Source organism: Myotis myotis, unplaced genomic scaffold, assembly GCF_014108235.1.
Source record: "Myotis myotis isolate mMyoMyo1 unplaced genomic scaffold, mMyoMyo1.p scaffold_m19_p_11, whole genome shotgun sequence".
NCBI classification, from domain to species: domain Eukaryota; kingdom Metazoa; phylum Chordata; class Mammalia; order Chiroptera; family Vespertilionidae; genus Myotis; species Myotis myotis.
The window spans coordinates 63950955-63971680 of NW_023416315.1; the positions used below are offsets into that span (position 1 = coordinate 63950955).

Consider the following 20726-nt stretch of genomic DNA (forward strand, 5'->3'; position numbering starts at 1 on the left):
TGAGTTTGTATGATTCATCATCATGTAAAACTTGGCATTTCAAAAATAAAACGGTTCTCTAGAATAAGCTTTTCTGAAGCCTACCAAATCAGCTCATTCTCCTAACATCTCTTGCTAGGACCAGCATACTCCCAGTCACCCAGACCTGATGTCTCTCTCACGCCCATATAAAATTAGTTGTCAAAACTTTGAATTCAAATCCCCCATATATGTTTCCTATTCCATTCCTTCTCTTTACGCCAGTGGTGGCTCCCACGAACGCTCACCTGTACCACGTACTGCAGCCTCCGTTATCTGCTTTCCTTGCAATGCTGACCAATACCAAACACTGCCAGTTTAATCCTCATAAACCCCGGGTCTGACAAATATTCCTCATTCTCAAACCCACCATGGGCACAAAACACTTGTTAGAAAATTTCAATACAAAGACAACATGAAGTTATCAAATATGCAATGAAGATGGAGGGGAAGGAGAGGAGGAGGAGACAGAGGTGGAAAGAAGGAGAGAGGGAGGAAGAGAAGCAGGGAGGAGAGGTTTAGGGTTAGAAGGAAACGGACTGGGGAAAAGGGAGGAAGATGAACATTTTTTTAGCAATATCCTAAATGCTTTACATTTATGAAACTATTTAATGGTCACAAAATCCTGATGAGCCCTAGCTGGTTTGGCTCAGTGGATACAGTGTTGGCCTGTGGACTGAAGGGTCCCGGATTCAATTCTCGTCAAGATTATATGCCCAGGTTGCAGGCTTGGTCCCCAGTAGGGGGTGTGCAGGAGGCAGTCAATCAGTGATTCTTCCTCATCATTGATGTTTCTATCTCTCTTTCCCTGTCCCTTCCTCTCTGAAATCAATAAAAATATATTTTTAAAAAATCCTGATGAAGTCAGGGTTTTTATCATTCCTGTTTTACAGATGAGAAAGCTGAGAAACAGATAGGTTACAAAACTTGTGACAGAGCTATAACCAACAAGAAAGGCTATGCATAGAGACATGGCACTTCATCGATAAAAAGGATCATGCTAAAAATCCTATCCAACCCCTAAGCTGTAAACATCTGAAAACAGAACTATTTCTTTGATTTTCACTCAATAATTTCAGCTTTAATGAAGATCTACTGGGTGTCTACTATGGGACAGGCACTTTAGCACACATTAAACTAACCCTCCGAGCAAGACAACAGTGGTAAGTATATGGTAATTCTATATAGTCACAAGAAAGAGTAAACAGTTTTAGATTTGCCTCGATTAGAAGCCAGTGGTTTTTTTTAATTCTAAGTCCATTTTTCTTGAGACTAAGTGCCATAGATTACAGGGTAACAGACTATAAAAGGCATTCCACAATGGAACCTTCATATGTCTCCCTAACTCTATTCCATTAAATGCCTTTCAATCTTCTGCTTTAGTCCAGCCAGTCAACTTAGCTACCTACCACGCCCTGCACTGTCCGCATCACTATGCCTGTGGCAGTGCCACTCATCTGGCACTTACCTTGTAGTGCTGTATATTATTATCTTCCTTTGTGTACATAATCGTGTCTTCCCAACTAGATCATATTCCCTACTGGTCCACAAAGAGCCAAACACTTAGTAGGCAGGCACTCAATAAATATTTATTCGCTAGCTGATTGATTTCACTCTCTGAGTTCCCAGGAGGTTCTATGGGCTGTTGGATGAAAACAAAGTAATAACTGACTGAGTCATAGAATTTTTTAGCAGAAAGAGTCCACAGAGATGAAATAATCCAAAACTTTCCATATAAAAATGATGACAGAGAGAAAGTTTTTACATGAGCCATCTAAAGAAACACAGAGACTAACACCATCACAATGGGCATCTCAGATCCTCTGATTCTCATCCTATTTTTTGTTATTATGCTACTGTCCTTTTAAGAGTCTATAAAATAGGAATACATTCTGCACATGAATCATCCAAGATGCCGTTAATACATTAAAAATTTATCAGCTCATTAAAAATAATCTGTCCATATCATATTATAAATTTGATCACTCTAATACTAATAATGCTAGATAAAATATATATTAAACATTTAATTATAATAATTTGCTTGCCTTCTGCAGATTCAGAGGACTTATTCTGGGAGAGGGGGAAGAAATGATTTGAAAAAGTCTGACTGCTTTTTCTCTCTATATTCTAATACAAGGTGGAAATCCTCACTGTGTTACAGAAGACCAGAGAAAAACCAAGCCACGCTTAGAGAAAGAGTTACATTTTAATTATGATTATGAACAGGCCCAGAGAAAAATATGTCTTTCAATTTCTGGGCCCCCCAACATGGAGGCAACCCTCATTATTTATAATTTTTCCAGTCTTTTGTCTCCCAAATTTGGAATGAGACTTCCGGACCTTCTGAGAAGGAAGGCTGCCTGCTGGGAAGGGGCCATGAGACCATATTCCAAGGCCTGGCCTAGAGCCAGCACTGACAACTCCGTCTGGGGCATAGTTTACGGCCTCTCTGGAATGGGAGTAGTCTTATTTTCCTTAATATTTAAGCAAGCAAGCATTTACAGAAGCCAAAATAGCAGGGTTAAAATTTCAAACAGCAGTTTTTATATAAGATGGATACTTCGATTGTAGACATAAAGTATGTTTTCTTTGTTCCTTTGAGAAATCAACAATTTACAAAAGAGCAGTGTAAAGAGCATGGATTCTGGTATGAAGTGAGAACATCCTCACACATCCCTCCCTCAGGAATAGTGGAAGGAATGCACTGAAGCTGTAGTCAGTAGGGGGCTCTTTCCCTGACCATCATCCCCAACGCCTCAATAAATTACTGACCTAGGAGAGTCACTGACTGCAGTCATTCCTTACTTTTGTACATCATGTGGTCTTTACATGTGTTTGAAAGCCAAATATTCACATGTTTTACAGTGACTGTAAGAGACAATTGCCACCCCCCTTTCTACCTGGGTAATTTCACATTGTTGGATATTTCTCATCTACACCGTGGATGCTGAAAATCATCAGATGCTCATCCTCGCCCCTATCCCTGACAGTCAGTGCAGACACACTGACAGTGGCTCTGCCAATTAGATGCTCCTGCTCTCAGAGGGAAGCAAAGGAGGGCGGCAGTCAGAATTCATGTGCAGTGGTGTCTCCCTGAGGCAGGGCTCATGCAGGTGATGGGGTCCTTAGGCTGTGCCTGGTAAAGACAATGATCCTGCTTCCTGCTTCTTGGCCCTTTGGAGCTGCCCTGGTCCCCATCTATTTTCCAAGTCTGATACTCTGTCCTTAGATCAGTTCTCTCATAACTTCCCAATCTATTTTCCTCTTTAGGACAATCAGGCTTGTTTATGTTCAAAACATCTTAAAGATTTATGAGGCTGTATTCTTAAAGTCCCTAAACATGGGTTACAGAGGTCACAGTTTCCTTTAAACCAGGAAACCTGGGAGCCCAGGCCTAGGGTGAGAGGTGGATGCCACAGTAAAGCTTCCAGAAGTATACAGGTCCAGCAAAGGCCATACAGAGTGTTCTCTTTCCAGAGTACCATTGTATTACCCAAATAGCACAGGGTCCACGGCAGATGGTAGGAAAGCACTTAATCTTTAACCTTTTGCTTAGGAACTTGGAATAGAATAAGTGGGGAAAATTCTTTTCTTGCCCTATCACCTCACTACTAACCGAGTGAGGAATTATTACAGTGTGATCTCTGTCTAAACACCTGGTGCTCAATGAGGTCCCATAACCAACCTGTAACCCAATAGTTTCGGCCATCTTGCTAAGTGGAAGCAGAAGTGCAGAAGATGAACAGTGAAGTAGGAATGGCTTTGAGGATTTTGCCACTGGGTTAAGAGTAAGAGCCAGTTTAGGAATCTCCATGATCATACTAAAGTGTGGTATATATATAAAGGGTGAATTATCTTAAAGTCAAGAAAACATGTATTTATGTTTTTACAAAGATCCTACTATATTCAGGTATAGGGATCAATTACAGGTGCTTATAAAAATGAATGAAAAGGTAAGTGTGAAGCAGGTTTATTAGTAGTAAAAGAGATTTTCCTAGTTATGTCATTTGAGTTTCTAAGCATAAATGATGCCCAACTACAGTATACTCATTACTGGAAAAAACAAACCAAAGGCAGTAAACTGCTTACCAGTTATAACTATTCCATATCTTAAGGTACAGAAATATAAAATAAAATTTTAGTTTAGTTTATTTTGTTTGGTGTTTGCTTTCCAAAATGCACATAAGAGGTAACCAATTTTCTTAAAATAAAATAAAAAAAGACAGTGTGGTTTTAAAAAAAAGAACAGTCTAATATTAAGACATTATCTCATACCAACATTTTAATAGAGGGGAAATAATCTAAATTATAAAAAATGAGTAAGAGAACAATACAATAAAACAGATGAATATGATAAAACAGAAATCTTAAGAATAAATGTTGATCAATTCTCCTTCATCCAACAAAAGAGAGAAGTTACAACAAAGCATTTATATTTATTCTTCAAAGGTGAAAGCCAGTTAATGTTCCCCACTTGTTCCAGCCCTTTGTGGCCACAGAGAGCAGTTATGAGCTCATCTCATAAAGAACTCATGGCACAGAGCAGTCATTCGGGCAGAGGATCTGGGTTCTTGCCCCAGCTCTCTAGTTGTTTCAACTCGTGTAAAGGCACTAAGCTGGTAACAGTTTCTGAATCTGTAAAATGAGGGGGTAGATCTAAATGCACTACAAAATATGTTCCACCTCACATATATTCTAATTTTTAAAATGAGCCAGCATATACTGATCAACAGTCAGGCATATTCAATATATCTTTATCCTTCTGTACATAACTTTATACAGCACTAGATGATAATGTTTGAGGCCATCTAGATTATGTATCATTTCAGTAAGTGTTAAACATACCCTAAGGTTTATACACATTTCTGGTGTGGTTTGCGGAGCACTGTGGCAGCAGTTACATTTCATCCAATCCTTCCTCTAGGGACTATAGGCGCCCTATCCCCTCTGTGCACACACATAATGGTGGCAAAGGGTGGGAGGCCAGGCTACTTGAAAAATTTATGAGAAAGTATTTATTCTCTTCAGCTCTTTAATGTCCACTATTTCTTTAAGATATAATGTATTACCCAAATGCTCTGGAGTATAAAAAAAAGAGGCTGGAGGGATGAGCAAATAAAGGATATATAGGACATTTTCTACCAAGGAAAACTATTAATGTGCAAATTTTTTGATTCTTCACTGGCTAATTCCTTCTACTTTGGTTAAGTATTTTATTCAGTGACAAGAAACTGACTTATCTTATTAGTACAAATGTGTTTAAAGAACTAATTAAGTAGAATTGACATTTAACAGGAATTTACTACATTTCTTATATTGTGGTTCACTAGATTATGTAAATTAGCAAGTTTACTTCTGTATGTGTCTTATCACTTAAAATAGTGAAAAATCAGATCCACCTTCACATTTACAGTTTGCCAAGTAATATTTTGGCCTATTAAGCTTATAGCTCATTCTTAAGAAGTACAGGTGGTAGCAATAGGTCAATAAAACAGTTATGAGATGCTTCTTGGGTAGTCCTTATGAGACTATAAAAGATGACTACACAGTAAATATTCACAAAAGAGGTGGACTTCGTTACTACAGACAGGCCAAATCAGAAAAACTTCATTCATTATAATCAGAGTTTATATCTGAAAGAATCTTACTGTTCTATTCCAATTCCTTCATCTTACAAATGCCTAATCTGAGCTTCAGAGACATTAAAAACTAGTTAGTGACTGACCTGGAATAGAACTCAGATCTCAAGTTATAAAGGGCATCCTTCCACCAAGACAGCCTGCCCCCAGCCTTCACATACCGACTGGAAAAACAAATAATACACACAACACCTTAGATGGATCTCAAGGGAATTCCTCTAAGGTTCGCACACTGCATGGTTCCATTTATATAATATTCTTGTAATTACAAAATTATAGAGATAGAAAACAGATTACTAGTTGTTAAGGATGATGGGAGGGGAAAGACACAAGGGAGATCTTCATGATGACTGAATAGTTTTCTATCTTCATTGTGCTGATAGTTACAGGAACCCACACATGGGATAAAATGGCACAGACCTATTCACACACCTTCACATTTATATCAATGCCAAATTCCTGGTTTAGATACTGCACTCTAATTGTAAAATATAACCATTGGGGGAACTGGAGGGAGGGTGCATGGGGTGAACCTATCTGTACTACCCTTGTAACTTCTTTGAATTTATAATTACTTTAAAATAAAGTTTTAAAAAATTCAATAGAATTTGAACTTACTAAGAAGAAAAACAACAAAGACTGTAAAGTCCATTCTCAATCTCAGCCAGAATAATCCTCAGCCATCATTCCTCTGCTCAAAACTCTGCAATGGCTTCTGTCTCCCTCAAAGTAAAAGCCATATACTTGTTATGACTCACACGAACTTCTATAGCTTGCTGGCCCCTCCCTATCTTGCTGACCTCGTCTCTCACCACCCCCACCCCACCTTTGCTCCCTCCGCTCCAGCCGCAACGCATTCTTTCTATCCAGCCACACTTGCACCAATAGGCCTTTGCCACTGGTATTCCCTTTGCCTTCCTACCACTTGATCCTTCACCTTTTACCACTGAAGTCTCCCTGACTATCTTACTGAAAATTTCCCTCCCCCCAACCCTAGAATACCTCCTCTGCCCTTCCTGACCTTTATATTCTCTATAGCACTTTGACCATCTATCTATTTCTACATGTCCTTTGTTTCTTTATCTATTTGCCACCACTACAATGTAAGCCACACACCCCATCCCACCCCACCCCAAATAAGCTGGACAGACAACAAAACAAAAACCAGGGTAGGAAAGTAAAATAAAAATGTTATGTTCATGTGGCCTGAAGAAAGGGTGCAATTTGGAGAATAGATATATGAAGCTGGGTTTCATTTAGATTTGCAATCATGAGACCTTGGTTTTAATTCCGGCTTGAATTAGATGACACTTAAGACACATTTACCTTTTAAGTCCTACTTTTCTGATATCATAACAAAGGGAGGAAACTGAAGAACCTTTAGGGCCCCAGACAAAGCTGAAGTTCTAAATGGCTCCACATAGTACATCCACATTTCAAGTCTAACTCAAGCAAGTCTAGAAATAAACCCATGGGAAGTCATGGAAGGTATTTCAGTATGTGTTAACTCAAAGACCCTCTACATGGCAAAAACTGTATTATGCACTGGGGATTTAAAAAACGAGATGTGGACCTCGTGCTGTGAATATTATTAGTAAGTAAGCACGGGGTGCTGAGGAAGCACATACACAGATGTCCATTAGGATCCCCTTCTTGCAGGGCACCTAAGGTAAAGCTTCCCTGACACAGGAACTGCTGCAGGATGAGTAGAAGCTACTAGGTGAAAATGTGTGTTCCAGGCAGAGAGAGCAGTCTGACTTCAACAGTAGTGAGGTTAAGTTGTTTTTTTTTAACAGAAATGATGGATGAGAGCCAGGGAATGTTAAATATAAACATAGAAAGGTAGGATAGGGCCAGAACATGAGTTTGTATTAATCCTAAAGGCTGTGGGATGATTAATGAAGAGTCTTAAGCAGGAGAATAACAATCAGATTTGTGTTTCAGAAAGTGAAATGGATCGGAAGAGAATAAGACGAGAATTAGAAGGTCAATAAGGAGACTGACAGCATAAACCAGGCAGTAAGAAGAAAAGCTGGATTCATTCCAGACAGAAATGAGGAGAGCAAGGACAATAGGTCAGGTACAGAAAGTCACCAGGGCTGAAAGCCCCAGGTACCTAGCAATAGGCAAAACTTGGAAAACAAGGACCTCACTTGCAGGGTCACCTTTCTTCTGCTAACATATCACTGGTCATGCAGTTTTGACCCCCTGACTTTTTATATCACTGGTTATGCAGTTCAGACTCTCCACTGGCATGTTGCTAGTCATGCGGGTTAGACCACCTTAGCGGGAAACAAACAAGGGGGGCATACAATAGCCCTTAAGCATTAACCCCAAGACAATGAGGTTCTGACCCACAGTAAATACATCCAGGCCTCAGTTGTGTTTCAGCTCCAGGCCCAGAAAGCAGCAAAACCAGACAAGGGACAGCATGGATGACTTCAGAACCAGCTGCACTGACTAATGACTCACTGCCCTGGCACTGACCAATCAGTGGAGACCACAGGACACATCTGTAAAGCTAATTAATATTCCATTGAAATCCTCCTCTGAGACCTCCAGATAAAACCCCTCAAGACTAAGTGATACTATTGTAATTAGTTAGTTATTTAATAATAAAAGGTGTCCCAAAATTCACACAAGATTTGAATTTTGCGTGAGCATTAACAACAACAACAAAAAATATTTAAGCTTTTGTAGTGGCCATGCCCATTCTGGCCAACCATCTCTGTCCCAAGGTGTGATTGACAGGCAAGTACCTTCTCTAGTCACCCCAACTTTAGTGAGCATGTGCCTATCTGCCCTTTGTTGGATCCCTTCCCTCCCCTGGGAATGTGAAATTGCAGTTTCCTGGTGAAGCTGCCCAAATGACATGCCTATAATGTATGGCCTTTCCTTTGCTCCTGTCCTAAAGGGTGTCCCAAAATTCACGCAAGAAGTAATTTTGATAGAAAACACAGGTTTATAATTAAAAATTGTAAATTTTTTATTGATTCATAAAGTATACAGTATAGGGTCATGTATGGAAGAGTACATCGGGTAAATGGCCTCCACGGCTTTGCTGACACATAATTCCAAATTATGAATATCTGGAAATACATAATCCCCTAACCAAAGAAGTTAACTCTCCTGGGACTCTTGTTGCTCAGGCGTGTTCTCTTGCTTCCCATACATTCCCCCCATGTGGCCCATGACCATGGGGACCCCACACGCAAGGGAATACTGGACTGCAGTGGGGAACACAAGCTAAGCTGGCCTGATGCTGGGCTGCACCTGGCTCCAACTTGGAAAGGAAACTGGACACTGGCTCTGATTTTAGCTCTACTGAAACGCCAGCTACACTTCAATGACTGGACTAAGGGAAATGGGATTTTGGAAACCCAGGAGTGTAACTCCACAAAAATAAAGCTTTCTACTATATTGCATCCTCAGGCCCTCTGAAAACCTTATTCCAGCGGCACTCCAAGATCCCATCTCCCATGAGCAACCGGGTGAGAAGAGCCCCTTTCCCCTTCTATGACATAAGGACCCAGTGTGGCTCTCTTTCTCTCCAACACACTCACACCTTTCCTCACCTCCTTTCCCCAGGAGCGTTTTCCCTGCCTCTTTCTTTCTCCTAAGCTCCAAGGGTCCTTCCTTTGCCTCTGTAACTTGTTCCCTGAGCTCCTTCTTCCACTGCTCACTTCTCCTATCTCTGTGACTTTCTAAATAGACTTTTGCTTGTGTTTGAATTATTGGCTCTGAATTATTTCTTAGCCAGAACTCAAGTACTGAGGTTGCTGAACGAAGGTTCAATCACAGGTAACAACTGGTGCCATTTTCCCCACCAACATTACCAGTAGATAATCAGGTTGGAGAGTGAGACAGGAGGTAAAGATGACACTTCAACTTGTAGGATAAAAGACTAAGTAAATGGTGGTACCATCAATCAAAATGGGATCACAGAGTAAGCTCAGTTTTAGCCATATCGAGTTTTGGTACCTAAGAAGCGATGTACAGTCAGGAGTTGAATATATTGGTGGGGATCCTGGTAGGAAGAACTGGCCTAGAGACACAGATTTGGGAAAAGCAACATCTACATGAAAATTGAAGCAATGGGATAAATATGATCATGGAGATAAAGGGGATAAATGGGATAAATCACTCATGGAGATTGAACAGGGGGAAGAGGGACCAGAACAGAAGCCTAGGAAGCATAAATATTTAAGAAGCAATCAAGAGCTGAATGAGGAGAAATTATCAGAGTTGTAGAAAGAAATCCAGTCAAATATGCTTTACTGAAAAGAAAGGAGAAAAAAATTTCTCAAAAAAGACTGTGATAAATTTTAAATACTGCAGACAGATCAAGTCCACTTAAGGATTGAAAAGTGCCTTTGCGGGAAGCATTGGTCTTCTAGGTAAGCTCAGTTTCAACCATGTGGAAGGGTCAAAACCAGATGAGAAAGGAATGAATAGCAAATGGAGACCATTACAATTTCTTTTAACTCGCATATGTATAAGAAAAAGTAGTTTGGAAAGAAAGAGGCTGAAATCTTCCACAGAGATGGGAAAGCAGGAGATAATGCAAGCAGGAGAGAGACAAGTTTGGGCTCAGAGAAAAAGTTAAAGGCATTTTCCTGATAAGCCCATATTTTCTCCATAAAGTAGGACGTGAGAATGTCTGCTGAGAGTGAGGAGAGAGAGAATAGAGTAGGAGACTTGATTGAAGATGGTTGTGAAAATCTAAAATAGCTGTTGTGGTGGTGAAATAACAGCATGAAAACAGCATTTATGGAAAATTAGTCCAGCAGCATTATGCAGGGAGAAATGGAGATGGGAAAACTGCAGTTACAAAAGGCACATCTAGAAGGCTCCTGAATTAATTTAGATCTGAATTGCTGAGCGCATGGAGTAGAGCGATGGCATAAGTGGTAGGAAAGAATAAATAAGGGAATTCTTTAACAAATAACTAACCCCCAACACCTAGCCAACTAGACTGCTTTCTCCCAACACCTCAAGGGTCGCCACGGCAGGATCAAACATCCTCAATTATTTCAGCTCCTGGTGTGAACTAAAGCTATGGCTAGTTTGCCCCCAACTTTTAAGCTTCCTGGTACAAAATGATTGTACTACATCATGAAAGACGTTATGGACCCCTTAAAACTCAATGGTCTTGCTTATTTACAGCACATCTGGAGTATACCCTGTATGAGCAGTGATCAATTCTGATATCTGCCCAGTCAACCTGGACAATTCTTCACAACGAACCTAGTCTAGAATCTTGGCTTCTCTTTAAGCTCACTACATCACAGACTGATATGACAAAGAATAGAATCACTTGAGAGAAGATTGTAATTTAGTGAGTCTTACAAAAGTTGGGCCCACCACACTGTCTGGGAAGCTTTTTAATAAGTTACACAGGTGATTCTGGGCAACTTGAGTTTGAAAACCATTTTTTAAATCAGCATTCATGTTAAACACGTTGGCTTTGAAATGAGAGTAGGACATACAAAAGGAAATGGAAAGCAGGTATGTAGTAAGTTAGGAGTAGGGATATGCAAAAAGAAATAAAGAGTCGATAATCAGCAGGATACAGATAATAGGTGAAGCTATGAATTAACAAAATACCAAAAGGAAATCTTTTACAGAGAAAAATATAGCAGAATCAAGACTGACCCTTAGAGAATGTAAAGCCAAAGAACTTAATTATATCTTTTTTTTTTTACGTTTGTTCTCCTTTATTTGGTTACTTTTACAAAATCTCATTTTTGACTGGGCTCAGACATAGAGGTAGATGTTTTCAGAGAGGACAGTCTTTGTCTCTTGGTAATCTGTCCCTGGCGTTTTTCTCTGGCCTCCTTCCTTCTCTTAGCCAAAAGCTTAGCATATTCTGTGGTGTCTTCATTATTTTTCTTAGTATGTTGTTTCTTCAGAGCAATACCCTGGCCTTCGTGTTGCACGACAGGTGGAGTAACAAGACACTGGATCTTGGGTGCTTTCGTCCTAGGTTTCTTCCGTATTTGTTTAGAGGCTTTCTCACAACATATTGGCAGACATCATCTTCTTTTTTTTTTAAATATATTTATTGATATTTTACAGAGAGGAAGGGAGAGGGATAGAGAGTTAGAAACACCTATGAGAGAGAAGCATCGATCAGCTGCCTCCTGCACACCTCCTACTGGGGATGTGCCAGCAACCAAGGTACATGCCCTTGACCGGAATCGAACCTGGGACCCTTCGGCTCCCAGCCCGACGCTCTATCCAGTGAGCCAAACCGGCTAGGGCCACACATCATCTTCTTTAGAGAGGTTGAAAAGTCTGCGGACTCTGCTAGCTCTTTTGGGCCCCAGATGACAAGGAGGCACAGTGTATCAGTGAGCCCAGGAATATCTTTCTCCCCCAAAGACCAAGAATACTGCACTCCAACCTGGAACAGATTTGCATCTTCTTTCTCCAGTTCCCCATAGTCTATAGCAGGAGTGCCCTTTACTCATTTTTTAAAATATAGATATTATAGTGAAGGCAAGGTATGGCACTTAAAAAAGGACATCTGATTTCCCACTCCTCATTTCAGCTCTAAAGTTCATTTCTAAAGACTGACAAGCAACAATATTTTTTATATCTGTACAGCATCTTTCCTGTTAAGAATAAACAGTAATGCTTTTTGAGCCACATTACCTAACCTACATCCAATCTTCATCTTCCTAAATTAACCAAATGGAGAGAAACCACTTCAAATTCTTTAAAGCTAGGAGCAAAGAGGTCTGATATCTTAGAGAGGGCCGTGGCCAAGAATATGTAAACTATAGAGAAATTCAAGAAACCCAGCATATGTGTGGGTTTTCTCAGAGGGACACACTAATGTAAGCACCAGTAGTGTTTATCTCTCAATGGAATTCCTGCCTGACTGCTGGGCTGGGTGCAAGCTAATTTCCCCCTGGGTGAATGGTGCTGCTGCAGAACTCACCACCATCTGTTACCTAGAATTAGCATAATGACAAATTATCTAATCCCTTCCATTTAACAGATACAAGTGGTACTCTTATAACACCAGTTCAGTCACATCCTCATTCATGTGGTCTACCACCACCCCATAAAATTTAGTCTTCCCATCCTGCTGGTGATGGACCCTTTCAGGGCTTTACCCCCAAGTTCCCCATCTTGCTGAAGAGTCCAGGTGCTTTACGATGAGAAGCTTTTCTGACTCATTTTATTCAAACGTTGGAATACAGCTGTTATTCCAGATGCATCTGAAAAGGGGCATGCCTAACATAAAGAAAAACTGTCTCTAGGAGACAAGCAAGTACAGTGCAGAGTAGTGCCTTCTTAAACTAGATCAGGTTGAAAATTTCAACAGGGTTAATACAAAGAAAAGGCATGTCAGTGCTGATCTGGTGAAAATGATAAAAAGGAGAAAGGGAAAAGAAAGAAATCAGGAAATTAAACAAGTAGTAAGTCATAAAATTCTAACAGGAAAAACTGCTGTTTTACAGTTTTAGGTAGCAAGATATAGGTAGCATTAAACAAAAAGTAAGACTCAGCCCTAGCCAGTTTGGCTCAGCGGATAGAGCGTCCACCTGCAGACAAAAGGGTCCCCGGTTCCATTCCAGTCAAGGGCATGAATCCTGGTTACAGGCTCCTCCGGGGCCTGGGCCCTGGTCAGGGCTTATGCAGAAGGCAACCAATCGATGTGTTTCTCTCACATCCATGTTTCTCTCTGTCTTTCCCTCTCTCTTCCACTCTCCCTAAAAATCAATGGAAAAATATCCTCGGGTGAGAATTAACCAACAAAAAATCCTATATAATAAAGAGCCAATATGCACATGGTCATCACGCCCTCACGCTATCATGCCCTAACAGCTCAGACACTCAACATTGGGGACCAGCCAGACACAAATGAGCTCCCGAGAGAGAAATGGGGACCAGCCAGGCACAAAGGAGTCCACGAGAGAGAAATGGGGACCAGCCAGGCAAGCCGCCCGCCCCACGGTACCGGGTGCCAGCGGCTGCGCCTGCTCCTGTGGCCCGGGAGAGGGACAATCCACATGCCCCAGGTCCCCACAGTCCCAGGCACCAGCGGCTGTGCCCGCGGCCCAGGAGAGGGACAAGCCACCTGCCCCACGGTCCCTGGGAGAAAGACAAGCCGCCCACCCCGTTGTCCCCTGCGGCTGCGGCCAGCCCGGGCAAAGCCGGCCCAAGTCCTGAGTGCCTGCAGCTGGCCAGTGGGAGGGAAGCCCAGGGCCCGGGTGCCTGTGACCGGACAGAGGAGGGAATCCTGGGTCCCAGGTGTGGGTTGAGGCAGAGGCAGTTAGGGGCAATCAGGCCAGCAGGGGAGCAGTTAGGGGCGATCAGGCAGGCAGGCAGAAGTGATTAGGGGCAATCAGGCAGGCAGAGGTGGTTAGAGGCAATCATCAGGCAGGCAGAGGGGTTAGGGGTGATCAGGCAGGCAGGCGAGTGGTTAGGAACCAGAGGTCCCAGATTGAGAGAGGCAGTCGGACATCCCCCGAGGAGTCCCAGATTAGAGAGGGTGCAGGCCAGGCTGAGGGACCCTGCCACCCCCTCACCGCCCCACCCACACACAAATTTTGTGCACCGGGCCTCTAGTAAAAGAGTAAGACATCTAGAAAAACAAAAACACGCTCATCGGCTCAAATAACCAGAAGAGCACAATCAATAGAGGGATGGATGGCTACCTGTGGCAGCACGTAAAGAAGTGAATTGTTCTACCATCAGTGACCAGTATAGAGACAGTTCCATTAGAAGGAAGGGCAGAGTCGGATGTTATATTGAAAACAATTTCCAAAGTCAGCCGTTTCCTCATAAACTGAGCTTTTGGTAGAGGTCAAGGGAAAATATTATAAGAAAATATATTTGCATATAAAACGATTCTACATCCCCTATAAAAATATAAGTAGAGAGAATTTCTTGTTTATCTTGGGTAAATAACATTTTGGATATTTGTGAAATCATTAAATATTTATTACATTTATTCATCTAGATGTACTGTTTAAAGCACTACATTTCAGAAATATTTTTCTCTGTACAAATGTACTCCATCACAATGTGCATCACTAGAGCCACCTTTTGAGGCAGTTCTGTCTTCTCCATCATGACATTTTCAGACATAGCTCTTTTGAAATCTGTGTATGACACTGCCATCAGAAATTCTTCCCTTAAATAACAAGGATCCATTTTCAAAACAGCCCGGGCCCTGGGCTTCCCTCCCACTGGCCAGCTGCAGGCACTCAGGACTTGGGCCGGCTTTGCCCGGGCTGGCCGCAGCCGCAGGGGACAACGGGGTGGGCGGCTTGTCTTTCTCCCAGGGACCGTGGGGCAGGTGGCTTGTCCCTCTCCTGGGCCGCGGGCACAGCCGCTGGTGCCTGGTTTTATCATTTGTCCTATAAGTATTTATTCATATCTCCACAGCGTAAGTCCCATAAGTCTGCAAACTCATTGCCTGTTTTGTAATTAAAGTTTTATTGGAGCACAGCCACACCCAGTTGTTTGCATATTATCTGTGCATGCTTTAGCATTGCAAAGGCAGAACTGAATGCTTGCAACACAGACCATATGGCTTTCAAAACGGAAATATTTCCTACCTAGGTCCTTTGCAGAAAAGGTTTGTGGCTCTCTTTAAGGTGAGCTTTAAAAGGCCACTTCCTATGACACTTAGCACTGCAGTGCGTGTGTGTCTGGGGGGTGGGGGGAGGTCCACACTCACCAGAATAATTGTTATATGTTTGTGTAAAAAAAATTGGCTGCTTGAAATGATTCTGCCACGTAACCTTCATATTGCCCTGAGGATTGTTGAGTCAGGCTAATTGATATGTTCAAAATAAATTAAGCGAGGAAGCACTTGTAACACAAGGGCCTCTGCGAAGACTCAAAGTAGAAGACTTCCTTTCTCCTGAGCAATATTTTTTTTTTAAATATATTTTATTGATTTTTCACAGAGAGGAAGGGAGAGAGATAGAGAGCTAGAAACATGGATGAGAGAGAAACATCGATCAGCTGCCTCCTGCACATCCCCCACTGGGGATATGCCCGCAACCCAGGCACATGCCCCCGACCGGAATCAAACCCGAGACCTCTCAGTCCGCAGGCCAACGCTCCATCCACTGAGCCAAACCGGTTTCGGCTATTTTTTTTTTTTTTTTTTTTTTGAGGGGATGGAGTGAGGGGAGAACCTGGCATTTTTTTCATGTTATTATTACCCTGCCACAAGACTCTACAGTAAATAAGCTAGCCCCTCTCTTCGAAAGAACATTGAAAATGCTTCCACTAAGAATAAGGAAGGCAAGTGACACTGTCATCTCTGCCGTCAGCGACAGCAGGACGTAGAGAGAAGCTGCCTGGAGCACTGTATTGCTGTGCGATACATGTCACCTCACGACACCGGTGTGAGAAAGAAACTAGGCTATTCTTAGGTTCTGCCTGGCACATAGTAAGCACTGTATGCGTTGGTGATCATTCTTCTTGTTGATGTCCATTATCATTAACATGGGCCTAGCTGTGTTACTTCTCCTGGACTAAGACACCTTGTTTATAAATGAGGGAGGTGGACTAGATAGTTTTGAACGTATCTTCCTACTATAAAAGTCCACAACTCTATAGAAGAAAAAATGTTTACAGTTTAGACATTAAGGTACTTGTTCTCAAAGAAAGTATCTTTTAGGAAATAGCTGAAAAGGTTGAACTTGACTTCACAATTCCAGAGATTTGTCCAGTGGACGAAGCTGTCAGCGCAAATCCCCACTTCATATCCAGCTATCCTAGGAGGTCACCCTGTACTGATAAAGACGTCGCGTTCACCTCCTCGGCGGCGGTGCATGGCTGGGGAGAGCACCCATCCTCCCGCAGCACTCAATCATACACGCCACTGCAGAGGCAAAATTCATGGCTCCAGCAACAGTCCAGTGTTATCCAATATGCATGAAATCGAAGTTTTCATCATTTCCAGTGGTCAAAGGCCAGTGAGTGTTAAATCCCAGAATACCAGGATTAATGAAGGAGTCATTAAAAACCCAGCATTAAATCACTTCTGTAGCTAATGCTGAGAATGATGTCTGTAATACATTACAAGGCTGATTAGAAAGAAACAAGGTCCAATTTAGAAATGAATTGCCTGACTTAAAAAAAACCACAACACTGTTATATGGCTATCAGCAATTTTGTTATTACAAGGGGAAAGGGTGGGAAACATATAAATTATGTCATAATGGGAAATTATCATTCTAAAATCACATGGAACAGAATCAGGGTGAATAACTTCCTAAAGATATAAGAGGGAGCAGGGAGTCCTGACACCATGATCAGATTTTCCCTGGTTTTCTGTTTTGTTTTAAATTGGGCCGGAGGGAGGGAAGCGGGGGTAGCAAGTTTAATCTAGAAAAGTTTTAGAACAATCATAGTCTGATTAAAGTCCCACTATCCCTGCCAGATTCTTAGGAATGAGCTGAACTTATTCTTCAGCTCATGTTTTTGGAGATGCCATAAACAAAGAAGTGCTGTACATTTTCCGGAAAAAAACAACAACACACACACACAAAAAACAAACTACTCAGCTATTAAAATTGAAAGTACACTATGGTGAGGGCTGAATAAGGGGGAGGAGGTGAAGGTGAGCGCTAAAACCCTAATGAACTATCTTCTAATTCACAGTAGTGTGAGTAGTGTCTTACTGCCGAACGTAATCCATCCATGGGGAAAACAAAAGTCTTCAACAAATGCTCTGAAGATAAAGCATGGTGAAAAACATGGAACGGCCCAAGCATGCCAGGCTGTAACATACCAATACACTCCGATTTTCCTGAGTTTCTGAATGGAAAAATACAGCTGCCAGGGACTTCTACTTACTTTCTAAGGTCCTACCCTAAGTCAGTATGCTAGTTGGAAAAGCAAATGCCGCCAAGTAGATGCTCAGGTACAGAGAATCCCTTACAGGCAATGATTCTCACCCACATCCTCTCAACAGGCAAAGTTCATCTCCTCTCAATGCAGGGCAATGTGCAGAAAACAGTTCCAGTTCAAACAATGCAAACCAAAATAGAAATACTTCTTATTGACGCTCCTTCTCTGTCAACTCACTATAAGGACAAGATTGGCACCTCTCCCTGAAAACAAGCCCTGAAGAGCAGGTGACATAACTCAAATTCCTGTGCATTATAATCAGGGGTGATATTCAAAATATTTAACATGATGGCACAGGTTAATTTGTTATACTCATGTATGCAAGCTGAATGTAAGCCCTGATTATAAGCAGAGATGTGGAAACAATAACAACAAAATAACCAACAGGGTCATAAATGGTGTTATATTTAAAAGGGCATCAACATAAAACAACAAATCACTTGAGGATATCAGTTTGGATTAGGCCCCAGGCATCAAAATACACATTAATTTCAGATGCATCAGTGTACACACAATAAACTATCAAAACACAATAAACTCTAGGGCTTCTTAGATATTTAACTATTGGCTTGAGTCTTTAATCTCCCCCCACAACTGGCATTTATTGAGTCTAACAAATGAATAAATTATACTTGAATTTCTTTGGTCCCCAAGAGTATTTAAAAGACAGTTTTGTTTAATTACCAGCACCAACCCCAACAACAAATGACATTAAAACCTTTTACTGCCCACGAGTTCCTTTTAAGGAGGGCACTTTAAAACAATAAGACAACAGTTACCCAACAGACAAAATCTATAAACTTGATAATTAGAAATAAAATGAATATTAGATGTCTAAATTCAAAGCTCTCTCCAACGTTGTCCATTGTTCTCTCAGGTAAACAATTTAACTCAAGGTCATGTCAGGGGCTAATGGCAATGAGTCAACTGGTAGTTATCACTACTGTTTGGGTAAAATCTGACTTTGAAAATCTACAGACATCCAAGTAAACCTAATGTTTAGGATCAAGAGTTTGAGGAGGAAGGGTTACACAAAAGGAAAAACCTATAGCTACAGTTTAAAACCAGTGGGGCCCTCACTCGCCGCCGACGGCCTGCCTCGCCGCCAGCACGCCCTGCCGCTGCCCCGCAGAAATGCTTCCATTACACACAGTCCTTCACCAGGTGAGGCCCGTGTCCAGGGCACTGGCTCCTCATCTCACTCGGGCTTATGCCAAAGATGTCAAATTCGGTGCAGAGGCTCGAGCCTTAATGCTTCAAGGTGTAGACCTTTTAGCCGATGCTGTAACTGTTACTATGGGGCCAAAGGGAAGAACAGTGATTACTGAACAGAGCTGGGGAAGTCCCAAAGTAACAAAAGATGGTGTGCCGGTTGCAAAGTCCATCGACTGAAAAGATAAATATAAAAATATTGGCGCTAAACTTGTTCAGGATGTTGCCAATAATACAAATGAAGAGGCTGGGGATGGCACCACTACGGCTACTGTGCTGGCACGCTCCATTGCCAAGGAAGGGTTTGAGAAGATCAGCAAAGGTGCTAATCCAGTGGAAATCAGGACAGGTGTGATGTTAGCTGTCGATGCTGTAATTTCTGAACTTAAGAAGCAGTCTAGCCCTGACCGGTTTGGCTCAGTGGATAGAGCGTCGGCCTGCGGACTGAAAGGTCCCACGTTCGATTCCGGTCAAGGGCATGTACCTTGGTTGCGGGCACATCCCCAGTAGGAGGTGTGCAGGAGGCAGCTGACTGATTTTTCTCTCTCATCGATGTTTCTAACTCTCTATCCCTCTCTCTTAAAAATCAATAAAATACATATATATATAGAAGCAGTCTAAACCTGTGATAACCCCTGAGGAAATAGCTCAGGTTGCTACAATTTCTGCAAATGGAGACAAAGAAACTGGCAACATAATTTCTGACGCAATGAAAAAGGTTGGAAGGAAAGGCGTCATCACTGTAAAGGATAGAAAAACACTAAATGATGAAGTAGAAATTATTGAAGGCATGAAGTTTGATCGAGGTTATATTTCTCCAAACTTTATTAAAACAGCAAAAGGTCAGAAATGTGAATTCCAAGATGCATACGTTTTGTTGAGTGAAAAGAAAATTTCTAGTGTTCAGTCCATCACACCTGCTCTTGAAATTGCCAATGCTCACCACAAGCCCCTGGTCATAATTGCTGAAGATGTTGAGGGAGAAGCTCTCGGTACACTGGTTTTGAATAGGCTAAAAGTTGGTCTTCAGGCTGTAGCAGTCAAAGCTCCAGGTTTTGGGGACAATAGGAAGAACCAGCTTAAAGACATGGCTATTGCTACTGGTGGTGCTGTGTTTGGAGAAGAAGAATTGGCTCTCAATCTAGAAGACGTTCAGCCTCATGACTTAGGAAAAGTTGGAGAGGTCATTGTGACCAAAGATGATGCCATGCTCTTGAAGGGAAAAGGTGACAAGGCTCGGATTGAAAAACGTATTCAAGAAATCATTGAGCTAACAGATACCACAACTAGTGAATATGAAAAGGAAAAAACTAAATGAACGCCCGGCCAAACTCTCCGATGGGTAGCTGTGCTGAAGGTTGGTGGGACAAGTGATGTGGAAGTGAATGAAAAGAAAGACAGAGTCACAGATGCCCTCCAGGCCACCAGAGCTGCTGTGGAGGAAGCCATTGTTCTGGGAGGGGGCTGTGCCCTGCTTCAGAGCATTCCAGCCTTGGGCTCATTAACTCCAACTAATGAAGATCAAAAAATGGGTATAGAAATTATTGAGAAAGCACTAAAAATTCCTGCACTGACCATTGCTAAGAATGCAGGTGTTGAGGGATTGTCAATAGTTGAGAAAATTCTGCAAAGTTCCTCAGAAATTGGTTATGACGCCATGCTTGGAGATTTTGTGAGTATGGTGGAAAAAGGAATCATTGATCCACTAAGGTTGTAAGGACTGCTTTACTGGATGCTGCTGGCGTGGCCTCTCTGTTAACAACAGCAGAAGTTGTGTCACAGAAACTCCCAAAGAGGAGAAGGACCCTGGCATGGGCGGCACGGGCGGCACGGGCGGCATGGGGGGAGGGATGGGAGGCGGCAGGTTCTAGCCCTGGAAGAGCACTTTACCATCATCACTGAGGACTGAGAGGAAGCTCAGGGCATCTCCTCACCTGTAACTTCGGAGAAGTCAGTTGAAGGAAG

General features: G+C 42.0%; 1 protein-coding gene and 1 pseudogene across 1 annotated transcript in view; one reads left to right on the forward strand and one right to left on the reverse strand.

Moving 5' to 3' along the window:
* The window catches only part of SND1 (staphylococcal nuclease and tudor domain containing 1), a 456936-nt gene that overhangs the window by 220267 nt on the left and 215943 nt on the right, over positions 1–20726 (reverse strand). The window lies entirely within an intron of this gene.
* Positions 18627–20632, forward strand: LOC118666441 (annotated as a pseudogene).